The 24,882-nt window shown below is 45.5% G+C and overlaps 1 long non-coding RNA gene across 1 annotated transcript; it reads left to right on the top strand.

Annotated features, from left to right (window-relative positions):
- The first annotated feature begins 1,939 nt into the window (after positions 1-1,939).
- LOC139702446 (uncharacterized) lies at positions 1,940-13,208 on the top strand. The gene is made up of 2 exons (XR_011705064.1): positions 1,940-2,061; positions 12,720-13,208. It is a non-coding gene; the product is annotated as an uncharacterized lncRNA (long non-coding RNA).
- The last annotated feature ends 11,674 nt before the right edge of the window (positions 13,209-24,882 follow it).

The following is a 24,882-nucleotide window of genomic DNA, read 5'->3' on the forward strand; positions in this document are numbered from 1 at the left end:
CCCCTCCCCACCCCCAGGCCTGCACTTCACTGCCACTAAATTAGCAATACATCTTGTTAGCATAGCATCCATATTTATAGGCAGTGTTGACTGATGCTGTAGTGACATGGTACAAAGTCAAAGGCCTTTAATAGAAGGTTAGGGACATGTCCTGATTCTGGAGTGATCCAACCACATAGCAGATGTGGGAGATTTGAGGAGACTTAATAAAGATTTAGGCTGTTTTGAGAGAGTTTCAAGCCTTTCATGAGAATCTAAGCAAGTTTAAGCAAAAAAAAAAAAAAAAAAAAAAAAAAAAACCAGCTCATTTTCGGGACAAGTCCATGCTTTTTTATCTGTGTGCCACAAAAACCGGGAGGCTGACTGGGGGATGAGTGTCCTGCTCTGCTCTAAAGTGTCTCAGAACAACAGCTCAAAAAGTACACTGCAAATCCTGTTTGAGCTGGCTGGGTTTGTACCACTCCTCTGCACTCAGGATGTGCAGGCTGGGCATCTGCCTGAGCAACAGAAGTTTTACATAAGATTCTGTAATTACCTCCTATGCTAGGCAACCCTCAAGTGGTTGAGAAAGTAATATGTTATGGTCAGAGTCCTGAATCTTATGGGTAGGGGAAGGTTGGCTGTGCACTTGGCACCTCGTCAGCCAGGGCTCCTCAATATGACACATTGGATGCATCTGGCCCAACAAACTCAGGTGCACACAACTCCAAAGTCCACACCTTTTCCAATGATGCTCAGCCTTTCTCCCCAGAAGTTCAAAGGAGACTCTTTCATTTCCGGTTCCCTGCCCCCCTGCAAAACTTCACCCTGACTTCTGAAAAAAACATGAAGATTTCCAGTCACTGACTTGTGACCACATGCTGCCCAAAGAGGCACAAGGGGACCTGCCCACTCTCCAGGGCCTCCCTTCTCCCACCCCAATTCCATGGCACTTGCCAGGGTGGTCCTCCCATCTGAGAAAGCTGTGCATTTCCCTGGCTGCCCCAGCTGCTCTTCTAGGCCTGGCAAAGTTCAGATCTCACCTGACTTTCCACTTCTCATCTTTTTTTTTTTTTTTTTAAATATTTTTTAGTTCTCAATGGACTTTTATTTTATTCATTTATATTCGGTGCTGAGAATTGAACCCAGTGCCTCACATATGCTAGGAAAATGATTTGCCACGGAGTCACCACCTCAGCCCCTCCACTTCTCATCAGCATCTGATGGTAGAAGAAACAGAAGACAGACCCTGGCCTTCCATTTTTTATTTTGCAGACAGGTTCATGGTGCTGAAGCAGGAGTTGGAAATCTGGGGTGGGGGACTCCCCTCTCCCCATTTCCAGACACCTGGTGTCCCTTCACCTATTGTTCAGCTGGGGCTGGCAGCTCCCTGCAGTGTAATCACCCTCAGCTCATTAACAAGCTATGCTCATTTGCATATCTAAATATCCCTGTGCATAGAAGGTTGCAGACACATCTCTCCCTTATGTAGATACAGGATAAGGGCAGGGGGCGAGGTGGGGGGAAAAGGCAGACAGAAGAGAGATCACACACCCCTTCCTCTGTACCCCACACTCACCTGTTGGCCAGTTCCAGTTTTTTTTTTTTTTTTTTTTTAACCAGCCCATTCTTTCCCTGTGGACAGAGAATTGATGAACTTGATCTTATGGTCAATGCTTCTCTTTTCAAAAGGGGCGATTCCTCCCTATTTCTTTCCCCCTCCCTTCTTCTCTGCCTCTGCTTCCAGAAAGGGGGAACCCAGCCCCTCAAAACAAAAACAAACAACAAACAGAAAAGGATCAACCCCCGCCCCCCCCCATAGCCTTCTTCAACCCTCCCTCCGCTTTATGCAAATGCGTCCACACACCCACCCTCACTCAGCATGCTGGGCGACAGGGACTGCCTATGTATAGATCAGCTTGATTACAGTTCATTTTTATACAGCTTCAGAAGCGTGAAAAGTCACAGGCTGGGGAAAAACCAGCCCTAAATCGTCACACAGATGATCATGGCACATGTGTTTATTCCAGGAGCACCTCCATGGGCCCCCAGGACCCACCGCGATGGATTTCCTGTCAGCTGGTAGGAAGAACTGCGGCTCTGACGATGCCTTCCAGGGCTGTGCCATCTTCATCACGGGCAGACATGGGCGGGGGGTGGGGGGCTGGACGTTCGTCTCTGCCCAGCTGCCAACTTCCTGGGAAAAGAGCTCCCAAACCAGGCCCCCCAGGACAGGAGGACCAGATCTGAGAGAGGAGGGGCTGAGCTGTGAGTTTCCACAGGAGTGGTGCCTGCCCCCAGTTTTGTCACACCACCATTCTGCAACACCTGTTGGGCCCCCCACTCTGTGCCCAGGTACCCACTGGTTCCACATTTTTAAAACAAGCACTCAGGAATGCTTGCTAGGTGCAGGCCGCTGTTCTGACTGCTTTGTAACTACGAACTCATTTAATGCTCATCACCATCCTATGAGGCAGTTACTACCATTATCCTCATGTTACAGATGAGGAAACCGAGGCACAGACAGGTTAGCTAATTTGCCTGAGGTTGCCCAGTTTATGGACTCCTGGTGGAGTCAGAATTCTAACCAGGCTTCAGTTTGTGCTTTCAGCCATTCTGGGGGGGTGGGGAGGGGACCTGCCATCTAGCTAGCACAATGACAGAATGTACTGATGACTTTTTGCTGCTCTCTTCTCTGACATTCATTTGCTCTTCTTCCTCCAGCACTCCTATGCTCTTTTAAGGAATTTGCTTCTGTGGGTGTTTGGGGTGAGTTTGGCCCCACTCCCAGCAGACAGGATAGGACTTCATTGGTGCAGGTTAATCGCCATATCCCATTGCCAGCCATACAGAGTGAGTCCTAAGGATTCTAATGGAACTCCTCGGGGAGAGAGATTCTTCTATATGCCAGAGTGATGTGAGGAGGATTAGTTGCTGGGTGGGGTGGGGGGGTGAGAACGAAATGACTCCTACATGGAGCTCAAGGATGAGCATGTGGGAGGCAGAGCAGGGAGACAGAGAGAGGAATCAAGTTCTTGGTAAAACTGTTTAAGCTGCTGGATCAGGCTTTGCCTGAAGCGGATACTACCTTTGAACTCTCCAGTTGCCTGCTACATAATAGTTTCTCAATAAATATTTGTGGAATACGTGAGCTAATAAAAATGCTTTCGGGGCTGGGGCTGTGGCTCAGTGGTAGAGCGCTTGCCTAGCATGTGTGAGGCCCTGGGTTCGATTCTCAGCACCACATACGAACAAATAAATAAATAGAGATCCATCAATAACTAACAAAAATATTTTTTTAAAAAATGCTTTCGTTCAACTTATAAAACTTCATCCAGTTCGAGTTGAGTTTCTGTCACTGGCAAATAAAACAATTCCTAACTCACACAGTCGCATCAAAGATGAACATGAGAAAAATGTATACACAGTACACCCTGACAGAATTTCATCTTGTTTCTTTGTTTTGTGGTGCTAGGGATCAAACCCAGGGGACATGCTAGGTAAGCACTCAACCACTGAGCTACACCCCCAGCCCTAATAAATTAATCTTGTTAAACAACATTCTGTAAGGCAGGAGGTAGGGTCTGCCTTCTTTCCCCCATTAGCATCTTGACGCTGACAGGCGTGTTTCCCTGAGCCCGGGTGTCTATTTATAACAGCAGAAGGTTTCTTGAAGCTGGAGACTTTTTGAAAGTGACAAAAAGATTTGCTAAGGGTAAGTGAGCCCACACTCTGAAATGAGACCGAGATGTAGAGTGTGATACATATTTATAAGCTATGAATTAGCAAACCTCACAGTGGTTCCATAGCAGGTCCTGGCTCTCTAAAGAGGGGGGGGTCCTTGAAACTGGACAGCCAGGATTTGCTTTCTGGGTCCCTACTGGTTTGCCCTGAGCCCTCAGAGCTGGGGCAAATGCTCAGAATTTAAGAAATGTGTTGCTAGCAGTCCCTGTCGGTGGAAGGGACTCTTTCCACTCCTTCCCTCTTTGTGTTACCCCCAGCTTCTGCCCCTGACCACCGGTGGGCTCTGTTGGCCTTTATCTGCATGTAGTCCCAGCAGGAGGCACATTTTATACCCTGTTCCTTCTGAGAGTCAGTCTTTGCTCAGGTGCAGCCTGAAAATGGACTGTTGGGTGTGCAGAATCAAGGAAGGTGATGAGAAAATCATCCCTTCCCAAATCAGAATTCCATGTCACTTATTCAGTCAGAATCTGAACCCACAGCCACGACCTTTGGTGTTCGATTCCTCCGACCGCCGTCATAACCACTTTCCAGATCTTCACGTCTTATGCTCCTCACGGCACCTGCACGCTCTGACTCCCTTGCTTTCGAGTGGATATTTAACCTGTTTGCATCCATTTTCTGTTTTCTGGCTTTGGATGTGTGTGTGGCACCCACAGCGGTCAGCACTGGGCCCCTTGTCCCTGTGGGTCACCAAGCAGCTCCTGGAAGGGTATGTGTAAGGATGGATCTTGGGTGTTTCAAGTTAGGTAAGCTATTCGAGAAAGCCCACAGACAGGTGTGTTCGGGAGCTGGTATCGTGATGTCTGGTCCAGGCAGGAGCCCCTCTGTTAAAGCATCAGGACTCTCTCCAGCCCCTCTGTTCCCCAGTCCTGACTCTTCATCCCCTTGGAAAACCCAATCCTAGGATGGAGTTGCTGTTGTTTCTCTCATCCCGTGACCTGGACAGAAGACCACTGTCAGAGAAAATCACAGAACAAGAATGGTCCATCCCTTCATGGCCCCCACCCCAAAGGAGCCCTCAGCACCTTCCTGGAGGCGGTCCACTCCTACCCTCTCACTGATCAAAGAAGAAAGGGCCACAATTTGTCACAAGTTCCCGCTCCCTCCCTCTTGCCCTCTTCCATTTCACCAGGGCAGTCTGGCTTTCTTCTTGAGAAAATCGAGGCCATCAAACGTATGAGACTCTGTTCCCATCCTTACCTCCTTTCCTTCAGAAAGAACAGGGGGATAAAGAAAATGTGGTACATATACACAGTGGAATTACTCAGCCATAAGGGAACATGAAATCATGGCATTTGCCGGTAAATGGATGGATCTGGAGACTATCATGCTTAGCGAAATAAGCCCATCCACAAAACCAAAGGCAGAATGTTCTCTCTGATGGGTGGATGCTGACCCACAACAAAGGACGGGAAGATTAGAAGTTCACTGGACTAGACAAGGGGGAATGAAGGGAAGGGAGGGAGGAATGGGAATAGAAAAGACAGTAGAATGAATTAGACATATCTCTCCTATCTTTATATACACAACCAACGTAACTCCACATCACACAGAACCGCAATAATGGGATCCCACCTGGAACAAGTTACACTTATTCTGTGTATGTATAATATGTCCAAATACACTCTATGGTCATGTATATCTAGAAAGAACAAATAATTTTTAAAAACACACACACACACACACAGAAATTTGCTGAGGGAAGTCTAACTCCAATTTTCTAACTCTTCCTTATGTCCTATATAGGACACTGAATGTGCTACACCAGGTCAAGTTATTCTTCACGTTCACGTATGGACTTACCCGTAGAAGGCTATATAATGTCAATCTGAAATTGTCTGCTGAGAATTCATTACTTGGAAAATCAACATTAAAGCCTGCACCCTGTTATTAAAATTTACAATGGGCAACACCTTGGGGAAAAAAAGAAGAAAAAGAAGAAGAAAGACGAACAGGGATCTCTCCTCCTGTTCAACGCTTGCCCTTGTCCCTGCAGTCCACCCCTCCTGTGACAACTCAGGCTTGCCTCATCAATTTTCACCCCCCTCCACCTTCAGCTGCTTCTGCTCATCCTGTGAATATGCAGAAGATTTTTGCTTTTATTGTGAAACACTCCTTAGCTCCAGCCACCCGCACCCACCTCCAAACCCCCTGCTTTCCTTTCCAGCTATGGGGCAGGTAATGGTCTTTGCGCCCATTACCACCTTCTGGCACCTTCCTTTCACTCCTTAACCTCATCGACATCGGATTCCAGCCCCAGCTCTACTGAATTACTCTCCTTGAGGCTGACCTCCTTCACTGTCACCCATGCCCCCACCCCTCCCACTCAGGCACTTTTTGGTTCTTACCTGACTGTCGCCCTTTATTGTCCCCCACACCTTTGACTCCACGACAGCGCCCTTTCTGCCTTCTCCTCCTGGCTCCCTCGTTGTCTTCCTCAGGATTCTTTAGATCCCAAGTGACAAGAAGCCTGACTTGAACTGGATGGAGAGAGTTGGAATGCATCAGCTCCCACGGGAAGGACTCTGATGGGCCTGTGGGGCCAAGTGCCCATCCCTGGACCAATACTGAAATTGGTTAATCCCAGTTAGTTGTAGACAGGAAGACGGGGCCAGTAAGAAGGTGGCAGTTCCCAAAGGAGCCTGCTGATGAGGACAATCGTTTCCAGAAGACACTCACAGGGACAGGTAGAACAAGAGAGATCCATTTCCTCAACCACTCCCTTTTTGTTCTCTTTCTCATTCTTCCTATATCCACCTCTTAAGTCCCAGTATTCACCAGGTGTGTTGGTTGGGATTAAGAAGAGCAGACAGTAACAGATAAGGCATCTCTGACTTGAGAAAGACAGCAGATTCGTACTCAGACACATGTCCAGGTATCTGCAGTCCTGAGCTGATGTGGCATCTCTCCTTCAGGAAGTCCTCGGGATTACAGGCCTCTCTCTTTCCTTCTTTCCTTCCTTCCTGCCTAGATACTGGGGACTAAACCCAGAGCCTCATGCATGCTAGGCAAGCGCTCTATCTCTGAGCTCTATCTCCAATCCTCCTTTTTCTTTTTTTTTATTTTGAGACAAGGTCTCGCTAAGTTGCTGAGGCTGGCTCTGAACCTCCTGTTTTCAGTCTTGTCGGAAACAGGACATCTGTGAGCTCTCTTGAGGTTCTGCCTTAGAGAGCAGAACGACTGACTGCCAATAAACCCGGCCACTGACTGCCAATAAACCCGGCCACCTGCGAATGGAAACCCAGAAACATGATCGACAAAAATACAGAGGTACCAGTCACCCTTACACTCGCGACAGACGGGAGGGTGATGCCAGTTGGCCGGGCAGAGCTGAGAAAGGAACAGCCTAGAAGGCTTCTTCCACCAGTATGTAGACACAGTCTGGAGTTAGGCAATGAGACCATCTCACATGCTCAGAAGTTTGCCTAATGACCATGAGGAACAGTAGCAGGCGAATGGGGTAAGAGTGAAAGAAACTCTGACCCTCGGGCTCTTCTTCCTTAGGATGTGCTTTGAAGGAAAATTCCAGTGTGTTTGGACAGATTTCTTTGGTTATAAGACATCCTTTCCTCCTCTTCCTTCTTGAGCTTTCCTAATTGATCCTGTTAGTTCTTCAAATTTTTAATGACTCCACAAGGACTTGTACGAAGTTTACGGGAGAATTTTAAAAGTTGATGTAAATGGCAGAAACCCAAAGATCTGTGTGAGGTTAAATAAGATCTTAGGTCTCCAGGGAGGCTTGAGATGGAGATGCATCTAGAATTTCAGAGCCAGATTGGGCCTTCTCAGTCAAAAATGCAGGTCCCTTTAATTTTATAGATAAGGAAATGAAAACCCAGAAAAATTAATAGCCCAAGGTCCCAGGGCCTGCTTCCTGGGACCTATGAGGCCTGAGACACATGCCTCATTCCTGACTGATATTCTTCCTTGTATCACTCTGTCTCAGGACCAATGAGTAAAACTAAAAATCAGCAGATACGGGCTGGGGATGTGGCTCAAGCGGTAGCGCGCTTGCCTGGCATGCGTGCCGCCCGGGTTCGATCCTCATGCACCACATACAAACAAAGATGTTGTGTCTGCCGAAAACTTAAAAATAAATATTAAAATTCTCTCTCTCTCTCTCTCTCTCTCTCTCTCTCTTTAAAAAAAAAAATCAGCAGATACCATGCAGGACAGTGGAAATGCTGCCTGGGCAGACAGATTTTCCATATTTGAGAGGATGGTAGGGATTGGGGCATTTGGGTTTCAGTGAGTAAATCATCCTAAGAAAGCCCCTTCTGGGCCTGGAATGTTCCTCAGTGCACAAGTGGTGGTACATGCCTGTCATCCCAGAGACTCTAGAGGCTGAGGTAGGACAAGTTTGAGACCAGCTGGGCAACATAGTGAGACCCTCAGCGACTGCCTCAAAATAAAATAGTAAAAGAAGCTGGGGATGAAGCTCATTGGTAGGGTGCCCCTGAGTTCAATCCCCAGTAACAAACAAAACAAAATTTTAAAAAAGGACATTCTGTTTGCAAAAGACCTAAATGAAGGCTATTATTGAACAAACAAATCCCTTTTCACTAATATAAGAAACCAAAAAATAAATTGTCTAGGAATATCTACTGTCTGGCTAACATAATAGGCAAATCAACATTCTTTTCTGCTCTCTAAATGAGAGTCCTTTAGCCAAGGGCAAAAATACAAGACTCACTGGGTTCAATGGTGCACGCCTGAATACCAGCAACTCAGGAGGTTGAGGCAGGAGGATTGCAAGTTCAAGACCAGCCTCAACAATTTAGTGAGCCCCTGAGCAACTTAGCTAGACCCTGTCTCAAAATGAAAAATTTAAGAGTTTGGGGGTGCTGGGGTTACAGCTCAGTGGTGGAGAGCTTGCCTAGCGCATGTGAGACACTGGGTTCAATCCACAGCACCACATAAAAATAAATAAATAAAATGAAGGTATTAAAAAAAAAGTTTTGGGAGCTGGGCTCGGTGGCGTTCAACCTGTAATCCCAGTAGCTCGAGAGGCTGAGGAAGGAGGATGGCGAGTTCAAAGCCAGCCTCAGCAATAGCGAGGCACTAAGCAACTCAGTGAGACCCTGTCTCTAAATAAAATACAAAATAGGGCTGGGGATGGGATTCAGTGGTCAAGTATCCCTGAGTTCAGTTCCTGAGAACCCCCCCCCCCCGAAAAAAAGGTTTGGGGGATGTAGCTCAGTGGTAAAGTGCCCCTGGATTCAATTCCCAGTTCCAAAAAAGAAAAAGAAAAAAAAAGGAGAAGGAGATTCTTACCAAGCACCAGTACTCTCTTCTTGCTCTGCTTCCACCTCTGGGAAGGTCGAGCCTCTGCTGATTCTCCCCCCGGTGAAGGTCCCTGGCAGTGCTGTTAGTAGGGGTCCTTGGGTCAGATTCTCTTGGTCTGTTCCCCCCACCCCCACCCCCATCCCCATACTTCTGCTCTAAGACTCCAGCTTGTCACCAGGTGTTTCCTGCTGATACCAGTGGAAGATGTATGGCTGCTGGCCCCAGCCGCCTCTACGGCGTGGCTTCCAGGGCCCATGGCTGAGAGCTGTTGGATCTGTGCCTGGGGTGGGGGTGTGTGTGGGGGGGTACTGCTTCCTGCTGTGGCCAGACCGGTTTTCAAGTCAATGCTTCCCGAACCCAGGCTGGAGGATCTTAGGCAATAGCTTTGGTTGGTTCCCTTGGAAAGTCACTGTGGCCCCCTTGGCCCTAAGACTCACTCGACCCCCATCTGGACCTTTCACGTAACCAGCTGAAAGACGATCTCAGGCGCTTCTCAGCCCTTTACAGCCTTCTGAACACCTTTGACCCAGGGTTCTTCTGTTACTTTTGACATTTTCATTTCCAGGTGTTGAGGCTTCCTAAGGACCATGCTGAGTACCTGGCACCTAGTGTCTCATTTATTTCTCTTTCACACCGGCTCTATAAGTTAGGTTGATGGAGAGCCCCATTTTAAAGTTGAGTAAATGGAGACCCATGGAGATCAAGTGCGCTCACCCAAGGTCATCCATCCATCTCCCAAGTGGTAGAGTCAGAATTTGACCCCAGAACAAAAAACTGCAAGATTTGTGACCTTAACCCCTGCCATAGACTGTATTGTCACTCCAGGGTGAAATCAGCTGAGTCTCTAGCAGGTCCTTGGCTGGTCCCTTTGTTTTGGGAGGGGTTGTGTGGGTGTGTGTTGGAACCATTACTACTGAAGACAGTTCTGTACTATTAGGTTAACCAGGAAATCCCTGCAGGCAGGGGGCTGAGGCTGTGGTCCTTTGGTGCTCTGGTGTGGTCTGTCTGTTTGTCCAGACCTGCTGGGTCAGGGGTGCCTCCCTCACCTAGTCATCCTCGCCAGGAAAAACACATTGCCCTGGGCAGAAAGGGTATTCTCTTTCCTTAGTCTTTTCCCAAGCTCTCTTGGTCCTCTGCTTCCATAGTAAAGGCACAAGGAAAAGACATCTCATCCCTTCTTTGCTTAAACATTTTTTAAAAAATTATACGCAGAATATATATTGTCTTTGTTTATTATATTGTTGTGCTCTGCTTTGGGTTTTTTTTGAAAGAACAACTATTTGTTTGGATACAATTTCAAACTTATAGAAAAGTTGCAAGAAGAATAGTGCAAAAAGCCTGGTGTGGTGATGCACACCTGTAACCCCCAGTGACTGGGGAGACTGAGGCAGGAGGATCGAGAGTTTGAGGCCAACCTTGTCAACTGAGAGTCCCTGTCTCAAAAAATGAAAAAAGGCCTGGGGGTGTAGCTGTGGTAGAGTGCCCCTGGATTAAATATATATATATATATTTCTACAATTTCTACATCATCTTCATTCAGATTCAGTAATTGTTCGCATTTTGTCCCATTTGGTTTCTTTCACTCGCTTGCTCTCCTGGTGTACTTTCTACACCATTAAAAAGTAAGCTGAGCTGGGTGCAGTGGCGCAGGCCTGTAATCCCAGTGACTCAGGGGGCTGAGACAGGAGGATTGAAAATTCAAAGCCAACCTTAGCAACTCAGCGAGGCCCTAAGCAATTAAGCATGACCCTGTCTCAAAATAAAAAATAAAAAGAGCTGGGGATGTGGTTCAGTAGTTATGCACCCTTGGGTTCAATCCCCGGTACTAAAAAAATAATAAATAAATAAATGTAAATTGAAGACAGCATGCCCCCTTAATCCTGAATACTTCAGGGTAAATTTCCTGAGAACAACCATGGAGCCATAGTGGTTATCAAAAACAAACAAACAAAATTATATTTAAGGGTTGGGGTTGTGGCTCTGCGGTAGAGCGCTCACCTAGAACGCATGAGGCCCTGGGTTCGATCCTCAGCACCACATAAAAATAAGTAAATAAAATAAAGCTATTGTGTCCATCTACATCTAAGAATGCATATTAAAATTTATATTTATATTAGATATTATATCAATAATAATTTATTAATAATCATTAATCATTTATTATCTAACATATTCAAATTTTTTTGAATTATCAACAGTACTTCCCTTTAGACATAGCTTTCCTGATCCAACATCCATTTCAGGATTACATATCATTAATATTGATATTAATTTTATTATTTCACCTTAATTTCATTCAGTCTAAAACGGTCCTCAGCCTTTCTTTGTGGTTTTTTTTTTTCACCTAGACTGAAAGTTGGCTATGTGGTGTAATGTGCCTAAAAATTGGGTTTATCTGGCATTTCCTCCTGATTAGATTCAGGCTCTGCATTTTTGGCAAGTGACATTGTGTCCTTCTCAGTGCATCGTATCAGTGGCACACAATGTCGGTCTGTTCCAGGTCTGGTGATATTAGCCTTGGCTACGTGGCTTTTCTCTACTATAAAGTTATTACTTTCCCTTTGTAATTAATAAGTAAGTCAAAATAAATAAGCCCCAAGTAAACCTTTTTGGTTTCCACTTCTTCTTTGCCAGCATGGCCCCGGCTGCTCTGTTATTAGGCCTAAAGTGGAAGCCAAGCTGGTTCTCAGAATTTCAGTTACTTCCTCAGTTTATTGTCTTTTTTCACTTCTTTTCCCCCATTTTTCTTTCCCAGTACTGGGTAATTGAACCCAGGCCCTTGAACATGCTAAGCACGTGCTCTGCCTCTAAGCTCGTGCTCTGCCTCTAAGCTCCACGCCTCCAGCCCAGCTTGAAGAAGTTTTACCTGTGCATATGCTATGTAATCACCACCCAAAATGGAGATACAGAACAAATATCTCCAGCTTCCTGGCTGAGTTGCTTGTGTCCCTTTTGAGTTAGTTCTCTTTCCATAAAGGCAACCATCATTTTGACCTCTATCACAATAGTTTTGCCTATTCTTAAAGTTCATAGAACAATCTAGTATGTTTGTTCTCTTCTGTGCCTGGAAAGTTCCTTTTTTTTTTTTTTAATTTTTTAAGTTGTGGATATACATTTATTTATTTATATGTGGTACTGAGAATCAAACCCAGTGCCTCACACATGCCAGGCAAGTGCGCTACCGCTAAGCCTAAGCCCCAGCCCCAGCTCTGGAGAGTACCTTTTGACATTTACAGCTGTGGGATTCATCCATGTGTTGCATGTGGCAGTCTCCTGCTCTTTTCATCCTCATGTAATACTCCATTGTATGGATATATTACAATCTATCTATTCTACTGTTATTGGACTCCTGAGTGTTTAGTTATTGTGAATAAACTACTCTAAACATTGTTCTACATGTTTATGCAAATAGGAATATTTCTATTTTGCATGTCTGTGAGTGAAGTTGGTAGATCCTCTGTATCTTCTGTTCTTCCCAGTGAACTTCCTCCCGCCTCTCCCTGGCTCCTTCCTAGTCCCACTTGTGGACTTTTCACTCTGCTCCAGCCGCTTAAAGATGTTGGTGTTTTCAGGGTCTAGGGCCCAGGGAAACCCCTTTTCCCGCTCTCTGTGAGCAGTTTCAAATCAGAGGCCCACCAAAGACCTGCTTTCCTTGATTTCCATCGTGTTTAAATGATATTTTACATGAATGTCTTTGGCGCTCTCTGCAGTCACCAGCGCTCTGTGGTTTTGAGCTGAGCAACTTCACTGGTCCGAAGGATGAGGATCACCTGAGTTGCAGCGTGTCCCCCGACGCGCTCCTCCAGCGACGTCGTCCTCTTCCACAGTCTCAGTGACACCTCGCTGGCCCTTTCCACGCCCACCCCTTCGTTTCTTCTCCGATGTTCTATACCCATGTTTATAACCTCTTGCTGGACACCCCCACGGGCCTCTCACACTCCTTCCCCATGAGTTCACCCCCTCCCCCGGCTGCCCCTCCCCTGGGCTCACTGTTGGGGTGAATGGCGTCCTCATCCTCAGACTCCCAAGTAATGCTTTCAACCTGGACTCCTCCATTTACGTCACCTCCTCCATCTAGTTGACTGTCTAGACCGGGAATGGGGCTCAGTGGTAAAACACTTGCCTGGCATGTGTGATGCCCTGGCTCCATCCCCAGCACCTCTAAAAATTAAAATAAAATAATTGATTATCTAATACCACTGATTTCCCCTTCCTACTTTTTTTTTTTTTTTTTTGGTACCAGGGATTGAACCTAATGGTACTTAACTACTGAGTCACATCCTCAGCTCTTTTTATTTTTTATTTTGAGACAAGACCTCGCTAAGTAGCTGAGGCTGGCTTTGAACTTGGGATCCTCCTGCCTCAGCCTCTCGAATCCCTGGGATTACAAGCCTGCACCACCACACCAGGACCTTCCTAGATATTTTCTCAGTCAGCCTCTCCCTCTCCATTGCCACTGCCACTGTCTTCGATTCCTTGTCTTCAATATCTTGTCTGGATCATTCTTTATTCCCCAAATATTTATCAAGCGCCTATTATGTGTTGAGCCACGTTCTAGTCACCGGGATCAGAATAGGAAGCATAAAGTGAACAAACATATACAGACCCAAGAGAGCTTTAGATAATCATAAATATTGAAGAATAATTGGGGGTGTGGTGGGGGGCTATTTAAAGGTGAGTAGTCAGGTGGTTTTTTGAGTGGACATATGCATAACAATGTCAAGGAGTGAGCCACCCAGAGGTCTGGATGCAAAATTCTCTAGGAGGAAAGAAGGTTCAGGTGATTGAAGGCAGAAAAGAGCTTGCGGTGTTTGGGGGACAGCCGGATGACCAGTATGGTTGGAGTGGGGTGAGCGGAGGAAGGGGAAGGGCAGGGGCCCCATTCAGATGGCTCCTACAGGGCCTCGAAGCCCATATTAAGAGGCCCACGTGTTTGTTCTGGATGTAATGGAAAGCCACTGGGGAATCAAGCAGAGAGAGCCTCGGGCAGAGATGCAGACAACAGGTGCAGGCTGCACTGGGGAGGCCCAGCAGGGATGGCTGGGACTGTGGAGAGTGCACTATCTGGGCCTGTGGCACTTTGCCCAGGCCCTTGGGAGGCGGGTGGTACTGAGCATGTGCTTGCTGTTGTCTGGCAGTGAGGTCTCAACAGGCAATCCTGCAGAAAGGAGCCTGGAGGTGTCAACTAGGGGACTCTTGTCACTGCACTTATTTTAGGGGCTTATTGAGAGGAATGCTTGGAAATCCCTCTAGATTCCTGGTAACAACTGGGAGGTAGGAGAAGCTTTTGCAGGGACCTGTGGCTCTGAGAGATTTGCCAGGGAAGGGAACCACTTTCTCTCCGTGACGGGCCTGCACCCTGCTCCCAGACCACCCCTCTCCTGCCCAGTTTGAATTATGAACAATGGCTCCAATTTACCTCCCTGACCTCTGACCTTAGCTCCATCTTTGGACTCCAAGTACCACCTCTGTCCCTGTGAACACCCTCTTTCCCTATCATCTGACCCAGTCCTGACCTCCTGCCAGCTCGTTGGGTTGCCTGCCTTGTTTTGCCAGCCTGGCGTAACTCCCAGAAAAGCTGCCCTTGGCCTGTCCTATTTTGTGTCTCTCCCTAATTTGATGCTGACATTGACAGATAAAGACAAGTGAGACAGCCAAACCCCAGGGCGGAACCAGTAGGTGTCATTCAAATACCAGCAAGTTAATCCTCCGCGTCTAGGATCATGCAGCCTGGAATATGAAGCTCGGAATAGCTTTTGAGATTTCCAGTCGGAGGAGCCATTTGCATGGCTACAAGGTCCCAGTGTCCCAGCCTGAGGTTCCCTGACTCTAGTTTCCCGGGAGGAAAGGAAAAAAAAAATGATAACAGGGAGGACTGGGGTTGTGGCTCAGTGACAGAGCGCTTGCCTAGCAAGTAAGAGACACTGGGTTCAACCTTCAGCACCACATAAAAACAAAATAAAGGCATTGTGTTCACCTACAACTAAAAATATATATATTTTTAAAAATGATATCTGGGAGAAACAAGAAGGAAAAAAATGTGAAAAATCTACCAAGAAGAAAAAAAAATGTGAAAAATCTACCAAGATAAGATTTTTGTATTTCACAGTTGCACCCAAGCATAGGCTCATAGGCTCATAGGAGGTGTTCCTTATTCCCAGTGAAGAAGCCCCTGGGGACATTTTCTGGTATGTTCACTAACCCACACCTGCTGCCTTGACATTGTCTTTGGCCCAAATAGAAGCAGTCACAGGTGAGCCCTAGCCCTTGATTTGAAACATTTTATCACCACACGTTGTTTTACCAAATATTAAACTCCCAGAACTTTTTTGTGAGTGTGTGTGTGGTACTGGGATGGATCCCAGGGCCTCGTGCACGCTAGGCAAGTGCTTTGTTGCTGAGCTACCCATCCTTGCAGCCCCTGATTTCCAGCGCATTCTTGAAAATAGAAAACAAAAACAAAAAACCAACCAACCAACCAAAAAACCCTCCTATGAGAGATAATTCCAGCTGATTGCAAATTGGTATGGGAGCTGCTTGAATTTCCTTATTGGTCTTAATGGAAACAGAATCCGGGGCTCCCTAAGAGAGCTTCTGGACACAGGGGGGCATCCCTGGAGTCCTGGACTTGACCAAAGTTGGGCGACTTCCAGTTGTTGCCTGTTGGTGCTGAATGGCCTTGGGAGAAGCACCCAGAGTCTCTGAGCCTCCTTTTATAGTCCCCTCTCTTCTAAGAAGCCTTTATCTAAATGCAAATGTGATCCTAACTTTTTGATTAGGCTATTCCATAGTCATGGTTCCAGTGATTTTTTTTCCTGACTTGTGATTTTATTTCTGACTTGACGTTTCTTTGTTTGGAAAGTTGGTTGGTTGCACGAGGCTCCCGAGGGAAGTGGGCAGAAGGAGCCACTCCGTGCGTGTGGGGAGGGACCTTTGCCAAGCTTTCTTCGACGGAGAGGTGTTGGCTTTTTATCATCATGGGGAGACAGTGATAGCAGCGGGCGGAGCGTGGTGGGGGTGTGATATTCTACCCTGAAATATTTTTTTCTAAAATATGCTGACAGCTAAATCTGGCCATGTTTGTGGGATTGGATGGAATTTTCCTTAAAGTGACAAGGCAGGGCACATTTTGTCTCAAGCTTTTAACTGCAGTTGGGTATTTGGGAAGGCATTCTACTGGGTGTTACATGCTGTGGACACCACTCAGATGCGGTCAAATTCAGAGGAGCAGTCCCATGCATCCTGATTTACCATGTACTTGCTGTGTGACTTGGCAATTTATGTAACCTCTCTGGACCTCCAGTTCTTCATCAAAATATTACCTAACTCTTGAGGTGTTGAGAGATTAAATTCTATAAGTGAACATTTATAAAGTGTTTACAACAGAGCCTGGTACACAGGGCATTGCACGAACGATATTGTCTTTTCCTGCCTCTGCTAACAGAGCTTACCATCTACTGAGTTCCTACTTAATTCCAGGCCCTGCACTAAGTACTTTAGATGCATTTACCTTGTTTAATCCTCTGTAACGTAAAGGAGTGCTATGATCTCTGAGACAGTTAGTTTTATTCTCCGACTAATTAGGCTGTAGTACCTAGTTATTTAAGCAAACACTAATTGAGGTGTTGCTCTGAAAGTATACTGTAGATGTGGTCACCACCTACAATTAGTTGGCTTTAAGCAAAAGATTTCAGACTTACCAGCTCCCATAGTCACAAACGCCAATTCCTTAAAGTACATCTCTTAAAATATATATGTGTGTGCGTCTGTGCGTGGGTCCACACATCCAAGGAAACATGATCAGGGAAATTAAGTAATTACACAGGTCACTCAGCTGAATCTGGCAGGATCTGAATTCAGCTCTCTCTCCCTGCAACATTACTTTTCTCTATGGTTAGAACCTTTCAGTGGCAGCTAGAGGGACCTGCGATTTCAGATTGTTTACGGAACATGTTGTGACTTCTTCTCTTCAGGAAAGAGTTACAGAAGTGGGTTTCTAAGACCGTGGGGTCTGCTGTAGACTTTGGTTGTATTCAGAGGAAAGTGGAGTGGGAAGCAGTGGAGAAAAGGAGGAAGAAAGATTTTATTTGTGGGGCTTTGGTTGACGGGAACAGAAACAGACTCTCCTCAATTCATACACAAAGGAATGGATTCCAAGAATATTGCCGATGCTGGGCGGCTTGCAGAGAAAAGTGTTCCAAGGGCTGTCTGTACCCTGACGCAGAGGGGGAAACTGGAATTATAGAGGGAGGGATGCTAAGAATTACTGCCCACAGAAAATGAGGGGTGCTTTATTTCCCACAAGGAAATGGGGGTATTATTAAAAAGGGAAATGGATGGTTGATAGTCAAAATAATAAATGATCATTATAGAGAGCAACAAGAGATCCTTAGATTGGCTCCTTTTTTTCCAAAGTAATTCAGAATGGTCTGATCACCAGTGCCTAGAAATGACCCTTGGGATTTGTGGGGCGATATGGAGGACATCTTTCAGTTCAGGATTTTTGGCTCTTTTTATACAAATGTTCCCAAATGAAACATAAGTAGCAATACTAATAACCAGAAATCTCACACGGTTCTAAGTGCATTAGTTGCTGCTCATCTATCTCTGCAGCAACTCGATGAGGTAGGCACAATTATTATCACCCTTTTACATGAGAGAAAACTGAGGGACATGGAGCTTAATTAATTTGCTCAAATGGCCAATAAATGGCAGGCAGTACACACAATAATGTCCTTTCACAATTCTAGTCCTGGGATAGTATTTTAATAGGATCAGAGGCTGTCACATGATCACAAACGGCAAAGGTCCTTGAGGCTAGTCTTCCTCCTAGTCCGAGAGCTCCCAGGGTCGGATTCGAGCTGGATACAGATTCTGCCTTGATGTCTGATCTGAGACGTTCAATTCCATTTTCTTAATGGCTGTCAATCAGTTCCCCACTGTTTCCCCTGAGGCTAGACCCAGCAGGGGTGTCGTCAGCACTTAGGAATAGCATTAAGGACAAAGCCTGCTCTGGGCTGTTTGTTTTTCCCCAGTGAGATTGCCCATCCCTCAACACAGTCAGGAATGAGCTCAGATGTCGCTCAGAACTGAATGCATTGCTTCCCTGAGGCCCCCAATCTTCGCAGAGCAAACAGAAATGAGATGTGAGTTCAAGTAATGCTTGGGATCACTTTCACTTCCAAGTACTTCGCTCTTTAGACCAGTGATGTCTCATAGAAATATAAAATGAGCCACATACTTTATTTAAAATCCCTTAGCAACTAAGAGCAATGGTGCACACCTGTAATTTCACATACTCAGGAGGCTGAGGCAGGAGGATCACAAGTTTGAGGCCAGCCTGGGCAACTTAGTAACAACAACAACAACAACAAAAGGCTGGGGATATAGCTCAGGGGTAGAGCATCCCTGGGCTCAAACCCCAAGCGTACCACAAAAAAATAAATAAATAAAATTTCCTTGTAGCTGTATTTTTCAGAAGGCAAAATTCATTCTCAACATAAACTTGATTTAACATAATGACTTAAACTATTATCGTTTCAATACATAAATAAGAAACATTTATTAGTGAAGCATTTTATTGTTTTCATATTAAGTCCTTGAAATCCAGTGTGCATCTCCCACTGAGCACACGGCTTGGTCTGGACTAGTCACATTGTCTGCGCTCATAAGCCCCACATGTCGAGTGGCCGCCATGTGGGACAATGCAGAATAGGCAATAACTCTCTCAAATACTTCATTCCTCACACATGAGCACCAACGAGATGCCCACAGGATCTGTGACCTCATGGAGTTCCAGAGGGGAAGGGACCATAAACAAACATGCAAATAAAAGAGATGATTCTAGCTGGTGATGAGCAGCTATGCAGGAAATGAATCAGGTAAAGGCGGAATGACCTGGGGGAGATGTGAGCATGGTTGGGGAGGACTGTGTGAGAAGACATTGGAGGCAGAACCTGAAAGACAGAAGGAATCAGCCATGTGAGGTGGGGGCAGAACCTTCTAGGCATAGGCCAGAGGGAATGCAAAGACCTTGAGGCTGGGAAGCTTCGTGTTTCAGTTGAAGAGCGGAGCAGGAGGGACCAGGTGCTTATTCCATTTTAGATTTTTGTCCTAAATGTGAAGAAAAGCCACTGACCCATTTTAAACAGGAAAGTGATGAAATTTGATCTTGTTTTCTTCTTCTCCTTCTTCCTTTGGTAAACACTAACTTACAAATCCAACCCCCATCTCAGGGATTTATTTATTTATTTTTTACTGGGGATTGAACCCGGGGACACTTTGCCACTGAGCCACATCCTAGCCCTTTTTTTTTTTTCAAACAGTTTTCTTCCTAAGTTGCCAAGTCTGGCTTTGAACTTGTGATCCTCCTGCCTCAGTCTCCCAAGTCACTGGGATTACTGGTGAGAACTGGCTGCAGGCCACTTGCCTGGCTCTGATCTCAGTTTTTAAAGACAGCTGGTAACAGGGTAAGTTAGGCCAGTGGCGGGGGTGGGTGGGGTGGGGGTGGGGGGTGGGTGGGGGGGTGGGGATGGGGGTGGGTGGGGGGGGTCCTTTTCCTCCTCCTCCACTCCCCATTTCACCACAAAAACATAGAAATGAATTTCACTTAAAAGATAAAGCTAGTGGCTGGGGTTGTGGCTCAGTGGTAGAGCACACACCTTGCATGTGTGGGGCACTGGGTTCGATCCTCAGCACCACATAAAAATAAAATAAAGGTATTGTGTCCATCTACAACTTAAAAATATTAAAAAAAGAGATAAAGCTAAACAAAACTAAACTATGTGTTTGAGTTTGACTTCAGAAGGAAAGGCAAATATTCTTGGGTCAGAGACTAAGAGGGAAGTTAAAGAGCTGGAAGATCCTGGGTAGATTCTGTGGTTGCTAGAGGAAAGTTCCAGAATAAAAGCCCTCCTAGCTAAGGGCTGGTGTTTTCATGCCTATTTTGGGACAGGGGACAAAGCTTGAAAAGGGGGCTTAGAACTGGAGTCGCTTAACAAATGCAGGACCCTGAAAGGGGCCTCCTTTCCCCTTGTGAAATAACCCAAGATATGTTCCCCTCACCAATTCCAGGAGGAAATGAGAAGTCTTGTGGAAAAAACAAATCTATAAGAAATTAGAACCCCAACCCTGTGCTGTGTTGGAGGGGTGGAGTAGACCAAAGTACACCATCTGAGTGGTGTGGAACTCTCAAGCCAAGAGGGCAAAGTTTTCCTTTCCTAGTGCTGATTCATTCTAGGCCATTGGTCTGAGAACAGTTAAGGGGTCATGGAATATTCTAGAACTTTAATGCACACCTAGATCACTTGAGGTTCTCGTTAAAATGCAGATTCTATTCCCTACTCCTAGGTCTGGGGCAGGGCCTGAGACTTTGCATTTCTAATTTGCATTGCTAATAAGATCCAAAGTGATGCAGATACTGCCAGACCCTAGACCCACCCCAAGGCTCTCTGGGATAGGTGAGAGTGGCTTGGGCTAAGTTGGCAATGGGATAGAGAGAAGAGGCTGTATTCAAGAGACACGTTGGGGGAGAATAAACAGGATTCACGGAAAGACAGATATGGAGTGAGGGGAAGGGAAAATCAACAGCTCAGGGTTTCTGGTTTTGGTAACTGGGAAATGGTGGTGCCGTTTGTTGACATAGGGAAGATCAGTATGGGAGGAGACTTTTGCGAGGGAAGGGATGTGACCAGATCCAAGTGTGTCTACTCACCACTCAAAAGCCAATACTCAAGAGTTGGTACAAAGGAAATTAGCTTTATTCAAGGGTTGCCACCTGGAAAACACGGGCACTAGAGCTATCAATCCCCCAAAAAGACCATCTTAGGGAACTCAGGTGTGTAAAAGGACTTTTATAGGGAGGGAAAGGAGGTACAGAAGACATTGAGCTGGAAGCCTAGGTGCTGGGTGGGGCCTTCAGCATCTAGAGTGTCTCTCTCTTTTTTTTTTTTCTGTCCCAAACATTGAAATCCACCTAGAGCACCCGAGGATGGTTAGACAAACAATATTACTTCTCTGCAAAGTTAAATCTCACAGCCAGCAACTTACATGCTTGATGCTAGTTGATGCACAGGACTTAAATAAGGAGGAGTGCTGCACATTCGGATATTATCTGAAGGTCACCAGATGGTCTGAGGAAAGATTATTTAGTAGTTAACATCTTGATCATTTAGATGCAGCTTTTCTTTGAATTTAGAATGCTGGGCAAAGGGGGGGGGGGTAGCAAAAGTAACTGCCGAGGACAACTTCTAAAGGAGCAGACGCTGATATAAGGGAATTATATGTATGTGTCGGGGGTGGGAGGTGTCAAAAACTCCTGACCAGCTTGTGTGAATACGAGGCCTTTTCTCCTCTCTATGCAAAAATGTTGCTAGGAGGCATCCATGACGTAGATGATCTATTTTCTCAGTTTGGTTGATGACAACAATCTTTGCTCTGGAGGTCCAATCTGGCAAATCTTAAAGTCTTAATAAATAACCACTTTTGCAAATGAAGTCCAGCAATGACCAGCCAACCCCCTTTGTCCACCTCTCACACATTTAACATGCATCTCCCCTGCTTGGCACCACCAATGATCAGAACACTTAAATTTAGTTGAATTTAATTCTCTATTTGCTGGAATCTTCCAAACTCCCCAGCATGCAGTGAATGAGCAGAGGGCTCACGCATTATCATTTTTTAATAAATAATGTAATGTACAGAGTTAAAGGGTTTTCTTTAATGAATATTTCTTTTAAAAAAGAAATTATTTTTGTGTCAAGCACCATTAGGTACTTTAACGGATGTTATCTTGTTCGTTAGTGGCTGCCACTATTCTTCTGGATGGTTCAGAGGGGTAGATGAATGGCATGGCTTTGATTTGAACCTCTGCAGTCCTACTACAAAGTTCAAGTTCCCTACATGGCTCTGGGCTCCCCATTCCAGGCTCCTTGCCATGTGCTGAACAGGATGTGCCCAACATCATAAAACATGACTTCAGCCCTCAAGGAGTTTAACCTAAATAGAGAGGGAAGACAATTGTGCAAATATACTTGACATGCGACCTTGCGTTGCTAGTTAAATGCTGCTGGAGTGCTGCTAATGTACATGTCATTGCAGATATTCTTCCAGAGTCAGGATAGGGGAGATTCCGCAGAGGCTTCCAGAGAATGCAAGACTTTAAACCATGCATGCAAGAACGGATAGGACTTGGAGAGAACAGAGGATCTCCCAAGCCACAGTTCCAGTTAGTGGGGTTAATGCAAGCTGGACCAGGAGACAGCCTCTTTAATGATCTCTCTCTCTCTCTCTTGTTGTTGTTTGGGTTTTTTTTTGTTTGTTTTTTTTGGTGGTGGTTGTTGTTTGTTTGTTTTGTTTTGTTTTGATACTGAGGATTGAACTCAGGATTGAGCCACATCCCCAGCCCCTTTTTGTATTTTATTTAGAGACAGGGTCTCACTGAGTTGCTTAGGGCCTCACTAATTGCTAAGGCTGGCTTTGAACTCATGATCCTCCTGTCTCAGCATCCCAAGCCCTTGGGATTTCAGGTGTGCACCACTGCGCCTGGTTTCTCCTCTCTTTTCTACCTCCCATCTTCACCACTAAAATCCAAACTGGGTTTTCCAGGCCCAGATTAAATGTCTGATGCTTGTAGGCTGAAATAGGTGTTTTTCCCTGTCTCTGCTCTGCTCGCCACATCTCTGTTCTTTGGTTTGCACCCCTCTATACTATTTGCCATATAGGTCTGAAACACATAGAGTCCATAGATCAGTGATTTAAAAAAAGCAGTGCATTGCTTCCATGAAAGAGAACGTAGAGCTGGGCATGATGGTGCACACCTGTAATCTTAGCTATGAAGGAGGCTGAGGCAGGAGGATCAAAATTTCAAGGCAACTTAGTGAGACCCTGTCTCAAATTCGTAGAAAGGGGCATGTGGCTCTGTGGCAGAGCCCTTTCCTAGCACGTACAAGGCACTGGGTTCAATCCCTGGCATTGGAAGAAAAAAAAAAAAGAGTGTAAGTAGAAGCAGTCTGAACTGATACGGTGCCTTCATGGAATGAAGTATCCAGGGTCCTGCTAGTGAGTGGCTGGGTCTCCCTCGTAAGTTGTCTTCCTTTATGTGGCTGCAGGTGGCTCACTTCTGCATCCATGCTAGAGCTGGAAGAAGGGGGAATAGACAAGGGAAGACAGGCTGCTTCCGTTTTTAAGGTACAACGTGAAAGTTGCTTTCATCATGTCTACTGGTACCCTATTTTTAGGACCTAGTCGCGGACCAGATTGAGCTACATGGGAGACTGGGAAAGGCAGATTTTATCTAGGTAACCATTTAAAGCTAAAATGTCTATTACCAGTGAAAGAGAGAGCAGATGTGGGGATGTAGGGGTGGGGGCAGGAACAAAGTAGAATGTCTGCCACCCTTTTATATGGCACCTACTCTGGGTATTTTAACTCAACCTTTTCATTTATAATATAAAAATTCCAATGTTCATTTCATGCAGTGGTTTCAAACACTGAAGGAGGAGATAACATTTGTGATAATACCTAGGACAGTGTCTGGCATTTTAAAAGATTGTCAATAAATGTTAGTGTCCTTTTCTCTCTTTTCCTATTCTGCCTTATGGTAGATGTCTAGACAGTTCCATATGATATGCCTGACCTAATTTTTTTTTCCTCTCTGAGGTGCATGTATTATTGAGTTACACTTGGCCCTCTGTATCCACAGGTTCCTTATCCTCAGATTCAACTCACTGCAGATTGAAAATATTCAGAAAAAAATTATGTCTGTACTGAACCTTCACAGACTTTTTTCTTGTCATTATTCCCTAAACAATATACTAGAACTACTATTTATGTAGCATTATGTTGTGTTTGGTATTGCAAGTAATTCTGAGATGGTTTTAAGTATACTGGATATACTAAAGGATATGTGCAGGTTATACATAAATACTACCCCCATTTAATATCAAGGACTTGAGCATCCACAGATTTTGGTGTCTGAGGAGGGGGTGACACCAAGGGACAACTGTATTTGCAATTGTCAAATGTGTGGTCATTTTTTTCTTTCCTCTGAGTCTATGTGTTCTTTCATGGCAGAGGCTGTATCTCACACAACCTTAACCTAACAGCATGCCTTGTGCTTAGATGTTCAATCAGTGGTGACGAATGGATATAAGGGTGAAGAAGAAGAGCTTTTTCATTTTCATTATGCCATTACCTTGTCTCTGCAGAGTGGAATTTATCGATTACACTGAGGCAACAGCACAAATAAATCAGCATTATCCAGGTTGAGGTCCCTCGAATGTCCTGCAGCACAGGATACAGACATCCTCCTCCCTGCATTCTGGTGACACCCTAGAACCAGGGAAGAGTCAGATCTGGACCCAGGTGACTCTCTACCTATGATGTCACAATATTATCTGCACTATCTGCTCCTTCCTTTCACTCTATTTCATAAGCAGGGTTCACGGTTCCCTTCATAAGTTTAAAACATACTTCTTCCAAATGAAAGTGCAAATACTTGGAGAAGCGAAAAGAGAACAGTAGTGAAGATCAATATTTTATATACTTCAGAGACTGCCCTCCCTGCACATTTTGGTCATTTGATTCAGGTGTGGAGGTGGAAATCACCCATTCACCTTGGGAAACTGGGTTATATTTTGACAAATGCCAGTCCAGCAGGCCTCTGAGAGACAATTACTATAGGTCACCTTGTGGTTACCGCTTGACCCAAAGTTGTTGTGTCCAGATGCTCCTGCTGAAGGTGACAGCATCCTGGAAAGCAGAAACTCACAGACCCAACCTGGTTGCTGGTTTGTCCCATTTTCTCCAGCCTCCTGGACCTAGACAAGGTTTCTGGCTCCTTTCAAACTCATGCCTGGCATTTCCTTACTCACT

This window comes from Marmota flaviventris, chromosome 17, assembly GCF_047511675.1.
Source record: "Marmota flaviventris isolate mMarFla1 chromosome 17, mMarFla1.hap1, whole genome shotgun sequence".
In the NCBI taxonomy this organism is placed as follows: Eukaryota; Metazoa; Chordata; class Mammalia; order Rodentia; family Sciuridae; genus Marmota; species Marmota flaviventris.